Source organism: Mytilus galloprovincialis, chromosome 10, assembly GCF_965363235.1.
Source record: "Mytilus galloprovincialis chromosome 10, xbMytGall1.hap1.1, whole genome shotgun sequence".
Taxonomy (NCBI): Eukaryota; Metazoa; Mollusca; class Bivalvia; order Mytilida; family Mytilidae; genus Mytilus; species Mytilus galloprovincialis.
The window spans coordinates 31,954,678-31,969,475 of NC_134847.1; the positions used below are offsets into that span (position 1 = coordinate 31,954,678).

The 14,798-nt window shown below is 29.4% G+C and overlaps 1 long non-coding RNA gene across 1 annotated transcript; it reads right to left on the bottom strand.

The window, feature by feature from the left end:
• Positions 1-331: 331 nt before the first annotated feature.
• On the bottom strand, positions 332-6,247 carry LOC143049102 (uncharacterized). Its single transcript, XR_012970063.1, has 3 exons — positions 6,096-6,247; positions 4,213-4,440; positions 332-2,313 (listed from the first exon to the last, which is right to left on the bottom strand). It is a non-coding gene; the product is annotated as an uncharacterized LOC143049102 (long non-coding RNA).
• Positions 6,248-14,798: the final 8,551 nt, after the last annotated feature.

Sequence of the window (14,798 nt, forward strand, 5' to 3'; positions counted from 1 at the left end):
TGTCTTGTGTACTATTTGTCTGTTTGACTTTTTTGGTTTGTTAGCCATGGCGTTGTCTTTTTTTTCGATCTATGAGTTAGACTATCCTTCTGGTGTCTTTCGCCCCTCTGTTACAGTATGTGAGAGCATTTACTGTACCAATTTAATGCACCAGATGCTAGTTTTAGATGTACTGCAGAAACAGACAAAATGTCCCCCTTATACACCATGTACACCATTGTTAAACGTGAGCAGAGAGTATCAAAGGAATGAATTGAAAGAGTTTCTTCGTTCCAAAATAAAATAAAAAGTATCAATCTACTGAAAATAACTTTATCCATATAATGACATGTCAATAAGAACATTTTAATACAAATATAATTCTCATTACGTTAACAATAACATTCACGAACATTATCAAATCTCCTAAGTATGTTTAACATGGACTCACAACAGTGTTATATGTTTTCCAGGCTACACTCATACTTGCTCTGTTTGTATAGATAAACATAAAACAACTAGTAGTAAAATGTGCACAAAAGGGACAATATCTATTACAATAAGTCAAAATGAGATATTGACAGTAACTGGCCATTTTATTCTCAATTGATTAATTCAAATTATTATATGACTAGGAAACTTCTCTTTTCTCATTAGCTAAAGGAAAAAAAGGAATATTATTATTTGATAAAACATCAAAGTTACCACTGGAACAATCATAAGAGATTACTATAAGTATTTTTCTTCTTTGTATAGTGTTAAAAAATTCATTTATTATTAGATATTTGAACCCAAGAAAATTAGCAACTGCAAAAACAAAACTAATGTAAAAACACAAAGCAGTTAATAATCTTGAGCAAATACTGGAACATTTCAGATAAACAAAAAACAAAAATGATAAAATAATTCATGACTTTCGATATCAATTAATAAAACGATTAATTAACCTATACAAATGTCTATATCATAAAACTAAGGATGTAATTGTTACTACACAGTTAGTATCTCCAAGATAAATGAGACAATGCAGCGAGTTTATATAAACTGAGAGTAAAAATTATTACTCTGGACGTTCGTCATTTTAAACTGAATCTGCACTTACATGTGGTTAAATCAGAGAATAATGTCGCAGTGCCACATAGCACAGCATAGCTTATACTCTGATTTTCTCTCTCTTTCAACGATTGTTCACACTATGTGATATTTATACAAAATGAACTTTATATGTTACAGTGTATATTTCATGAATCTTTCCCATCACACCATATATTGAATAAATATAATCAAAACTTTCAAAATATTAGCCTCATTTTCAATTTTTTCCATAAATTTTATCGAATATCATTCATGTCATATATATTTTTTTTTCGTTGATTTGATAGGTATTGTTGAAACATGACTTTAAGTGTTCCGTCAATTTCAAATTCCTATAAGCTTGTAAAAATGTTAACCAAAGTTTTCATAACAACCAAATTTTTGTCCAAGACCATGCAAGATTACTTTTATCCAAGAAAATGTATATCCTCGAAAAAAAAAACAGTAGAAAAAGTAAGATTTATTACAATAATATCAAGAAGTTCAAATGCAGAGCACACCTGTACATTTAATCATTCAGCAGCGTCTTCGATAAAACTTGGCATTAAACATCTTGCGAGTGAGTAGAAATTATTTGAGTATAGATTAGTTCTCTACATCTCTAAACAGAATAGAAGTCAGGTTTGAAACAATTATTTTTTATTGATAATACAATCATAAAATGATAGTGGCCGAAATAAAAACGATCTCGATTGTTTACCTACACAGTTCAGTTGTAGTGTTAATGTATGCACCAGTCTGTATTATGATAACACAGACCAATTGTGTAATTATGTTCAAACTCAAATTGGCATTTTCACTTTGTATTCAACTCTCATGATAGTTAACAAATTATTAATCATAATATCAACCGATTCATATGTTTACGTTAGTTTAGGAATTCATCATTCATACAGTCTTGTTGTATATTTTTTTAATCAAATGCTTCTTGTCTTTAAAGCTGAAAGTTTTTGGAGAAAGACGATTTCATATACCGTTTGTTTTACAAAAAATCAAATAAACAATATTTTCGTATATCAAAATATGTTAAGCATGTTAACTTTTACAAATATTATTTAATTTCCTATATTTTAATTTATTGTTTCGTGTTTCAATCCTAGTTGCAGTACTGTTCCATTTCGCTGAATTCGCAAGAATTATGACAACATTCACAAACAATGTGTGTCCGTCGTTTAGTAATATAGGCCACCGCTTTTCTTTTACCCAAAATGATTCCATGAAGTGGTGAGTCTGTAGTATCTGAAATAACAAACAAAGTTTTATTAAAATGGATAAGCAAATGAATACAAATAAACTCATCATAGATACCAGGTTTAAGTCTTGTATTTACGCCAAACGCGCGTTTCGTCTACAAAAATCTCGTACGATACTGAACACTCAGCATATGCAGAACGGAAATTCCCTAATCAAATAGAAAAATCAAATTACCACACCCATCAAACGAATACACAACAACTTTCATATTCCTGACTTGGTAAAGGCAGTTTCAAATGTAGATAGTTGTGGATTGAACCTGGTTTATAGCGCTAAACCTCTCACTTGTATGACAGTCGCTTCAAATTCCATTATATTTACAACGCTGCGTAAACAAATCAGACATTATAGGTAAAATTGTCAAAGTAGGGGTACAGCAGTCATCACCAGTCTGATCAAATAAGTGTTTATAAGTAACAAACTTTCTATTTGTAGATCAGTTTTTCTAATGTTATTTCAACTGATCAGTCGGAGCTTATGTTTTAATCTTAATTGTGTGTGATAAGGATGATTGCTGTTATAATTATTATTGAAATATAATCACCTATAGCTTAAAGTGTCACCAAACGTATATACAAAAGAACTGAGTGTATGATATGGGACAAATATCTGGACACTTTATAATGAGTTTATCCCAAAACTCATGTCTATAGATGGACTGGTCTTGAATAAGCTAACTTCTTAAACCCCGCCTTTTCAAATATATTCAAATAAATCCAGTAATAGATGGAGTTAAAAAAAATCATCAGATATCAGGATTAGAATTGTGTACATCAGACGTGCGTTTCGTCTCCACAATTCTCATCAATGAAATTAAAGTAAGTAAATTATGAAATATAGAGCGTTAAGAAGAGGGTTTCTGAAAGATTTTGCGAAATACAGTGTACGGGGACCTATAGTTGTTAATTTCTGTGTCATTTTGTCTCTTGTGGAGAGTTGTCTCATTAGCAATCATACCACATCGTCTTTTATATACACATGTTGCTCGAGTAGAAAATCCTTTGACGTTTAAAACAAAATATTATTTTGTCAACTGATAAATTATAATAATGAACTGGTCCATAACATGGAGTAAATTTTCCCGTGATACTTACTATTGAAAACAATTATTTCAATGATAGAACTATAATAGCATAAGCAATGATAGTTTAAGATTATATATAACTAAGTTTACTATAAGAAAACATTATTTATTTGTAATTTTTGAAACCATACGTGATGGAAAATTGCTTTCTTCGGAAAAATCTGAGTACTAAAAATTACTATAGATTATGTATAATCAATCTCTGAAGAGCTTGTAGATTAAAATAACTGTTTTGTTTAATGCTTAGTCCGTTTCTGTGTGTATGTGTTACATTTTAATGTTGTGTCATTTTTCTCCTCTTATATTTAATGCGTTTCCCTCAGTTTTAGTTTATTACCCCGATTTCGTTTTTTGTCCATGGATTTTTGAGTTTTGAACAGCGGTTATAAATTGATTGATCAGTGACTACCAGAATAGTGTACTCCATGTCAAAGAATGTTACAGACTACGCAGATCTGTTTTTTTTTTCAAAATTATATATCAATTTTTATCTGTTTATATAGTTATCGTTTCAATAACCATTGCATAGCATTTAGCGTTTGATTCTTAATCTTAAGAAACATATAGAATCAAACGTTAATTATTTTACTTCATGAATGGTATTTCTCCATTATAGCTCCCAAACATGCCCGATAAAAAGTTAAGGAGAATCCTACTTCTTTTGTATGGTAAAAGTATCATTATTATATATTTTGTCAGTAAGAAGATACTGATATCGCAAAAAAAATATATTATTGGGTATGCTCACAAGATCGCAAACTACTTTTGGATTCAAACAAATGAAGATAAAAATGAACTACCTTCTATAACTTCGCCTCGTTTTGACATTCTTGAGTTGAACCCACGATCTCCACATATAAGTTCCATTATATTTGACAATTCGCTTCCACACACACCAAACGGGTGAGGAGTACTTTGTGAATTGCATATTCTGTCTGTCACTACTAATGGTACAAGCAATTGTGTTGATAGTATAACAAGAATCACATAAGACCAAGGATCACCAATTCTCATATTAGAAAATAAATCTGAAAGTAAAACATTAACAAAATAACTAATCTGAAAACAAAACGTTCAAATATTTCAGTAATTTTGATTCAAAATGCAATGTTCTGAAACTTAATGTTTACAAATTTTAAGGCAGTACTAACTATACACCTACCATCCATAATCATAAACTAATTCAATCATTTTCTGCTTTTTCTAAGTACAATGTAGCGGCAAACATGTTTTTTTTTTATAAAAATTGTATACTTTTTTAATGCATATTTTTTTTTTTTTAAATACGATGAAAAGACATTAACGTTTGTTACTATGCTTATTTTATTGAAAGTTCTATTTTCATTTAAGGTCCTGTAAGAAACGAGTTCTTAAACATAATTCGCGCCATTGCTAATTACCTGTTCCAAATCAGTAGTATTATTAATTCAATTCTTAAAGTGTTGAATCGGATTTTCATTTGTACGTCTTAATTTTACATGGTACATTTTTGTGTTTCTGATGAAGTTAAATCAATAAAAGTGCTTCGAATTCACCAATTCATGAATTGTTATTTCAGTTTAATTGATCTTAGTTACTGCAATGTCCTTGTGACATAAATGTCAATTTCTCTTCTATGATGTTTGATTTCCAATACAGCTAAGTTAACATTTTTCAAAACAATTATTTTATTTACTTACTCCGAGAAAAAATAATTAATAATTACAAATTTTCATCATTTAAGTCAAAAGGAAGAAAACTTATAACTATAAAATTAACGATGTGTATATAATGTTTACTTGAAATTTAAATTAAAATGAAATATATTAAAATATTTTAAGAATAAAACTTCTTCCCAGATACGCATACAATTCATTAGGACTATTCAATGCGTACGATGCTCGCGGAAGTTTATATTATGTGTTGACTTTTCGAGTATAATGACATTGAACATTACATTATTAGTCGAATGAGCATATGGCACAGTAAAATAGGTACCATAATTCAATGTAGATGCATTTAAGTTCTTCCTATATTTGAAAAAAGTAAAATCATAAAAATACTGAACTCCGCGGAAAATTCAATCGGAAAGTCCCTAATCTTATGGCAAAATCAAATAACAAAACATATCAAAAACGAATGGACAACAACTGTCATATTCCTGACTTGGTACAGGCATTTGCAAATGTAGAAAATGGTGGATTGAACCTGGTTTTACAGCGCTAAACCTCTTACTTGTACGACAATCTCATCATATTCCGTTCTACTTACAAGGATGCGTGAACAACACAGACATAATAAATAAATTAGTCAAAATATGGGTACAGCAGTCGTCACTGTGTTAGAAGTTATTAACTCATATGAAATAAAGCTTTACCATTCCTTAGTTCCCGTCAATGGTACCGTCAAACAACGATTCAAAATATAATTCAACTGGTAACATTTAACATATTATAATATAACCTCAGTCTGGTTTTTATTAAAACTGGGGAAAAACCTGTTTCTCCGACGTTTAACAAATTTTAGTACATCCAAAAGGCAAAAATTCGTCTGCGTAAAGTTTTAAACTTGTTTATATTAAAATATAATAGTATAGATGACGATTTACCTGACAATTTCTTCATCTGTTCTTTTTTCTGTTTTTGAATTTTTTCTAGTCATATGTAATGCATCATCATAAAGGAATAACTAAATATATATTTACCTTTTTATATCTTCAGACAAACTAAGTAAAGCCTATAGTGTGCTTAATTTCCGATATCAACCATAATTTGTATATCAGCATAAATTCATATTTATTATCCAGATAGGAGTGTGAAAATAAAAGCAAAACAATACGCCAATAATTATCAGTTATTTTCCGACGTTAGAAAGGTTTCTATATTCAAGTATAAATTACCTTTCATTTATATATTGCTTAAATATTGATTTAAAATCATAACCTTTTATTATTGGCTCATTTTAGAATTTTCTCCAGAAAACATTATGCCTACGAATGATTCCGAGATTTTTGTAATTTGTGTATGAATGATAATTGCGAACATCTTTATTCTTCTAATAAAAGGTATGCAGACGTACATTTTAATAACCAAACAAAATCAGATATGTATTTTAATTCAGAAGCATTTTTGGCAGAAAGGTTTTTTTTTCAAAAATGTATATCCATTATTAAGCAAAATTATTGCAAAATCTATAAAAAATGGAGATTTGAAAAACATCCTTTTAATTTCTAAAATTGTAAACAAATTCATATTTTTTTACATATCTTCAACATTCCTTCCAGTTTGAATATATATATTATGATCATTTAAGTAATCAACGGACAATTTAGAATGATACACCTTTAATTGTTTTATCAGAAACTACCAAATGATTTCCCCCTTTTTTTATTTAAAATAGATTTGATGTTCAATATGAACAAGTCAACACATTTTTAATCGTTAATTTTTAGATTGAATTTATTTTTCTAAATGTACACTGACAACAATATATATAACAACGAAGATGTGGTATGATTGCCAATGATACAAGTGTTCACAAGAGACCAAAATGACATAGACATTAACAACTATAGGTCACCGTACGGCCTTCAACAATGAGCAAAGCCCAAACCGCATAGTCAATATAAAAGGCACCGATATGACAATGTAAAACAATTCAAATGAGAAAACTAGCGGCCCTATTTGCATAAATAAAATGTACAAAAAACAAATATGTAACACATAAACAAACGAGAACCACTGAATTACAGGCTTATGTTTGTTGGGGACGAGTGCATTTCAAAACTACTTTATCTAATAACTTGATAGTGAAAATGGTCCGACCTTGTATGAGAATGACATGTTTTGAGTATATGCGTAAGCATGATAAAATTCGGTATCTGGAAAAAAAATATAATTTGAAAAGTTAAGTTGTTGTAAACTTAACCTGATCTACATTTATTGTTCTAGTGATGTGGTAATGCAGTAGTTTAACAAGATCAAATTATGTGTAGAAAACATAATCGCTTATTAATTTAAATGATAACACATGTCTCACAATTGCTGCCGTTATCATATTCGGTTAAAAGTGCATCTTTTGACGCCAAACTATAATACAGTTATTATTAAAAGGCCAGTATGCAAACTAGTCGGCTTAAATTTTCAAATATATTCAAATAAATGTTTGATTTTATTTGCAAACGTACATCTTTGACATGTTTGATGTTATGAATTTCGCTGAAAGCTACACTAGTTTTGCCTATTAACAGTGTACGCCTTTTTGTTTTAATGTTCAAACTGATTTGGTTTTTTAGCTTTATACACAAAAAAATGAGAATACAAAATGCCGTAAGAGTTAAGTCAAAGTAATTTGTTTTATTTTTTTTTTTTTAATTTATTAATTTAAAATATTTTATATCTACTAGAAATTCACACCTTTTTTTTGTCAAACATAGAAAGATGCATGAGTCTTCATGCGATTAAGAATTAAATTCAGAAATCTTATCACAATGCAACTATAAAGGTAACAATAAACCATTAGACTTTATGTGCGTATAAACATGTGATTCATGATTAATAGTATAGCTTACTCTGATAGGTCGTAGTGTGCAGCCATTATATTGTATTACTAGATATTCTGTCCAGTCTGCATTATACCAGAGTCAAAACATTATATTTACCTTAAATAGCCCTTACATGCATGCGAAGTCTTTTACTACGCTGTGACGAGATACGTAGATTTAGGTACAGAATTGATAGGCAAGGGAGGTAAGTACAAATTGGGTTTAGAAATGATATAGAAACGTATATATTAGACTGAAAAATACTGTGAGAATAATTGTTCTTTATTGAGCAAATGTTCAGCCAGGTTTTGTTCTAAAATCCACTTTCAAAATTCTGTATCTCGAAAATGGCTGCTACTGTCGGCTTTTGTGAAATCCATTATTGCTTGCTTTCTATACGCTCGTTTTGTCTCAGACTGTATATCAGGTCATGTATTCAAGTACAATCATAATCTATATTACTTTCACACGTCATTTAAAGTAACCCTAATCTGATAAACAATGACATTTTCACTGCATTTTCGAAAATAACTTATGATTTTTCCTGAACAAATATAGAATACAAAGTAAAAAAAAGGCTGTAACGGATACATCCAACCGATTACCTTGTGAAATGTCAGATAGTATGAAAAAGTTTATTGTATACAATTTACCGATGGTGAGTTTGAATAAATAGCTATTGTCTTATTTTACAAATTTAATTTTGCGCTCTTGAAGTATATTTCACGTGGTTTTTAATTGCATTATTCAAATAAATAAAATTGTAAAAAATATTTTTAAACATTTTCCATTATGTCTTAAAAATAAGTAGGTGGAACAAATGAATCTTGTCACGATACAACAATGATTTCCGCATAATTCTTCACGACTCTAAATGATAAAAAAAAAATAACACTTTTATGTTTGCATAACATGCAGACTCAGCAGCAATCAATTCAGAATTTATTGAATACATAATGCAGAGTCAGTAAAAATCCGTGAGAATATCGGATTAATGTGAACATTTTTATAATAAATTAAATGTTGTTCACTTAAGACATGGTGATAATTATCTTTTTTACAATTATCTACCAATGACATTTTACAGTATGATCATATTAAGCCATACTACATGGTGCAAAAGATGAAAGAAATAAACCAATAGCTTTAAATAAAAAAGTAAACAAAAATTGAGCGCAAATCGTCCAAACATGGACCAAAAGCATGTATGCAAAAGCAGTTGTATTTAAGCCGTAATGTGTTCCTTCATCAAGGTAATGCAGTCAGTGGTCAAAAGATGCCAAATTACTAATATCTAATTGATTTTTTAATTATTTTTTTTGTTCGATTTCAGTACATATTTTATGACTTTAGGTTGCATTTCTGTATTGACAATACAATTTCCCATAGAAACTCTTTTTACGGCTAAAACTGTACCACTTTTACAATGAAGTTTTTCGACTAATGAAATACAAACCGAATAACGACATGAAAATCGAATAAGGAAATAGAAACCAAATAAGGAAATAAAAATCGAATAAGGAAATAGAAACCGAATAAGTAAATGAAAATCGAACAAGGAAATAGAAACCGAATAAGTAAATGAAAATCGAATAAGGAAATAGAAACTGAATAAGAAAATAAAAATCAAATAAGGAAATAGAAACCAAATAAGGAAATGAAAATCCGATAAGAAAACAGAAACCAAATAAGGAAATGAAAATCGAATAAGAAAATAGAAACTGAACAACGAAATGAAAATCAAACAAGGAAATAGAAACCGAATAAGGAAATGAAAATAGAATAAGGAAATAGAAGCCGAATAAAGAAATAGAAATCCAATAAGGAAATAGAAACCGAATAAGGAAATGAAAATCTAATAAGGAAATAGAAACCGAATAAGGAAATGAAAATCGAAAAAGGAAATAAAAACCAAATAAGGAAATAGAAACCCAATAAAGACATAGAAACCCAATAAGGAAATGAAAATCAATAAGGAAATAGAAGCCGAATAAGGAAATGAAAATAGAATAAGGAAACAGAAACCAAATAAGGAAATGAAAATCGAATTAGGAAATAGAAATCAAATAAGAAATGAAGGAAAACAATTTGAGGTGAAAAAAATTTGGAGGAAAAACATTTTGGAGGAACAAAAAATTTTGAGGTTAATTTTTGAGGAAAAAAAAAATTTGAGGAAAAACAAAACTTGAGGAAAAAAAAATTATGTTTCAGTTTGGACTTAAATATCGAAAAAGCAAACAACTTTTGTCTGGTAAAACTGTACCACTTTTACTATGAAGTTTTGAAAAAAATCTTATCCTAGAATTAAAAGTTCATATGCACCACATATTTTTTTACAGCCCTTGGATGGTGTAAACTTCCCAAAACAACGTGTATGGTGTAATGGTGTATGGCATATGGTGCAATGGTGCAATGGTGTAAGGTGTATGGTGCTATGGTGTATGGTGTAAAGGGAATGGTGTAATGGTGTATGAGGAATGGTGTGATTGTGTAACGTGCGATCGGGAATGGTGTGAATGATAGTGTACGACCTTTCGTTGGTTGCAAACGAAGTTTTTTTTTATTTCATTTTTTCGGATTGTAAGCATAAACATAATAAAAATCTTAATATTTAAAATTTAATTGCATTATGGGTAATTTCGGATCGTGTAGATAGAATGGGGAATGATGTATGGTGTAAAGTGTAAGGTGTATGGTGCAAAGGTGTAACGTGTATGGTGTAATGGTACAAGGTGTATGGTGTAATTGGGTATGGTGTATGGTGTAATGGTGTATGGTGTTAGTGGGAAGTTTACACCATCCAAGGACTGTAAAGGTCAAAATATAGGGCATTGCGGCATATTTTCAACTTTTATATGCCCTGAACTTCTCAGAGTTAAAACTAACACTAATTTTCTTAACTGCCCCTAACTCGAATGAAAGGTTACCACAGATTTCAATGTAAACAATATGCACATGTATATTTACTGGTAACATTCCCAAGTTATGTCTCTGTGAGATGGAACAAAGAGAGCATAACTGGGAACCAGTATGTAAACAAAATTAATTTTCTTTGAATATTCAAGATCTCCCAAAAAAGGTGCAACCTTTAACATATTTATAGACACATTTCTTTTTCAATTTGCTAATAAAATACACGATACTGCGATGCTTCAGACGCTTCGAAAATATGTTTTTGGTTTATTTGTGTATAGTGATATATCACTGTAAGTTCCATCAGCATACCAAAAAAGATAAGCAAACATATGTTAACATTATTTTGAGTAAAACACATTGTTTTTTTTTTTATTTATTGAACGCGGCTTCTTCGTTTCCAAACAAGAAGGCCTAATGTGTATAATAATCGTTGTAAATACAATGGAATTTGATGCGCCTGTCATACAAGTGAGAGGTTTAGCGCTATAAATCCAGGTTCAATCCACCATTTTCTAATTTGAAAATGCCTGTACCAAGTCAGAAATATGACAGTTGTTGTCCATCCGTTTGATACATGTATGTTTTATTTCTTGATTTTGCTATTTGATTAGGGAATTTCAGTTTTGAATTTTCCTCAGAGTTCAGTATTTTTGTTATTTTCCTTTTTATATATTATGTCTTATTAACTGACGGCCTATTTTTTTTTTTATTTCAGCATTTGTTAATTATATTGGAGATACATGTATATAACTTTCCCTGCATGCTCATTTATTCAGCCAATCATATCGTTCATTCTAAATAGACTTAAACATTTGTAATACAAGCTTTTTGTATGAGGAAAAAGGCCTAAGCACACACAAAACGTTTTATGAAGTACAAAATGTACAAGGTATTGATTGGTAAATTATACCGATAAATTCACTATCTGAATAAAAGTCCGAAACACTGAAGGGGGCTCGCGGGTCTAAATGAATTTTTTTATTTAATATAGGATTTCTCTATATTTTTCTATAAATGAACTTTATCTTATACTTAATAGAAAAATGAAATAAAAAAATGGGGTCACCGTTCATTTACGCTCACAATCTGCCTTCGAAAGGAGCATACATTTTTGTTAATGTCCTTTTTTTCTGTTGAACTAATAGGAGAAATAGCGGCAATATCGAAATAAAAAAAGAACTAAATTACAGAAATCACTAAAATTTTACAATTATTTAGTCTATGTACAGCTTATTCGAAAACAACAATAAAAAATATAGGTCACCGATGAGTTAAAAAAGATATTTCAATTTTTATTCCAAAAAATGGCATGTTTGCACCAAAGGGAGGTAATTTGAAGCTTTTTCAATGACATCTACATTTTAAAAGTCCGCTGGGGCCAACACAAATTGATTTTTTGGAATGATTTTTGTACCATATGATAAAGTAACAGCTACTTAAGGTAATCAATAAAATTTGTAATAAAAAATTAATGTTTAATTTTTTTCTGAAAATCTTATACCCACGAGCCTCCTTAAGGTTTGAGAAATCAAATTTGGCTTAACCCTTATAATTTTAAAACTAAACAGTTTGGTTTTTTCGTGTGTATTGTGCATGCATATCACACTGATATTTGAATAGTGTTTATGTACTGTTGATTCATTGATATTCGTTGGATACCAATTTTCGTGGAAACAGATAAACAACGAATTTAAATATTCAACGAATTGCCAATTTTCTGAAGGAATGTATGCAGACTTTGCCAAAACCACGAAATTAAATATCCATGAATATGCAAGTTTTACTCAAACCACGAAAATTGGTACCTTCGAAAATAAATTAATCCACAGTTGGTTGCAAAATTATTTCTGGTGGTATTTTATTATTATTATTAACGTGTTTGCTTAGAAAAAAAGGAAATAATCACGTAGAAGTATTAGTGCCCCCAATTTGACAATTTTACCTTTTATGTCTGTTTTGTCCACGCATCGTTGTAAATATAATGGTACAATGTATTTGATGTCCATTCGTTTGATGTGTTTTATCATTTGATTTTGTCATTTGATGAGCAACTTTCTGTTGTGAATGTTCCTTGGAGTTCAGTATTTTTGTGATTTTACTTTTTTTTCATTTAAGAGTTATATCGAAATATTTTTTTCTTTATTGTTTTATTTCATATACTAAAATACATATGATGACAATATTTTAAGAAAGCCCACTAACTTTCCCTTTTATATGTGTTTCAAATGAATGTCATGCAACATTGATAAATACTTTCAAAAAGGATATATTCTGTATACAGATTTATTGCAGTAGACAAATTAAAACTGAAACCCTTGATTTACAGTAGATAACCCTATTATAAGACAACTATTATGCATCCATAAGGGATGCTTTGAAAATCGTTTATGGTAAAATTAGTTATCACCGATACAGGAGTTCGTGTACTCTATTAACAGAAAAAAGGCTGAATAATCATTTTTCAGGTAATCTTGTAGAATATGGTTAATAGGTTTTTTCAAAGTACAAAGGATTGAATTAATATCAACATACATATACATATATGCTTACGTACATAAAGATAAAACCTTGATATATTTCATGACTCGTGTTAATTGGAACAACATGCTCATAAATGCAAATTAACTAAATGTTATTTTCACATATCGAATCGATTATTTTCCTAATTATGGATTATTGGTATATGAATTTTTACTTTTAAAATTGATAGAAATAAAGGGGTTATAGGTATGTATGTTAATTACTTGACGAAAATTTATTAAAAACAAGTAGCGGTTATAACGGTAAACCAGGATTAACAATTATTTTATTTAGATTGCATCTACAATGTGGGTACAAGATGTCAGGCGGACATTCATTCACAATAATCGAAAATTAACTGACATCCCCATGACTTAAAAAGAATAGATGAATAGATAAATTATATCTCACAAACTACAACATAGAAAACTAAAGACTAAGCAACACAACCCTGATCAAAACTGGATAATATGATATCAATCTATTCTAAAAGGGTATCAATCTAATACTGTAATTAGATCTTTGTAAATTGGTTGTTTTTTCTGTATTAGAAATACTTTTGTTGTCTATAATTCAAAACATAATAAACTTGTTTTGTGAGTCAGTTATTATCACTTAGATAAGGTTATAGAATCTGTCGATACTTATATCTTAGCAGTATACAAGGCTATGTTGTTCTGAACTGCCTATGACGTCTGTACGTTTTTTTTTAAATTGATGTGTTCTGACTTACATTTTGTCTTTGAAACGTGATTTTGTATTACTTGTTAGCTTTCCGTAGCTGCAAGTACTCTAAGATCGATACTTTGTGAAAGTGTGCATGTGATGTATTTTGTAAATTTGAATATTTAGAAGATTTGGTATGGTTGCCAATGAGACAAAGAATGACATCGAGGTTAGAATTTATAGATCACCGTACAGCATTCAACATTGAGCATAACTCATGTCGATTTGTAAAGTTTGTTGTAAGTGGGAGCGTTAAAAATATCAAATGCATATACTTTAAAACTATTAAACGAGAAAGATTTAGGCAAAAATCACAAAAAAAGAGATCTTCTGAGCATGCAATTACCTTTATTATTTGCAGACAAATAAATATAATGTTGTTTATGAGGAGACTCATGTATATTTTATTTCATTATGAAATTATGTATCCAGTGGAATTGAGTTTTGAAACTCAAAATGGCACATTTACCAAAATGTAATTGTTTCGTCATAGCATTTTTCGTTGAAAAATTACTCAGGGTAACAAAATGAATTTTCAGAATTTATTGTGCAATGTTGGGGCAACTTAACATACACGATTTTTTTTATATAGTTTGATTTAGAAGAATTAACGACATAGCTAGATAATACAATTAATTATCTAAACACTAACATAATTCTAAATTAATCAAATTTTAATTGTTATATTATAAATCAAATACC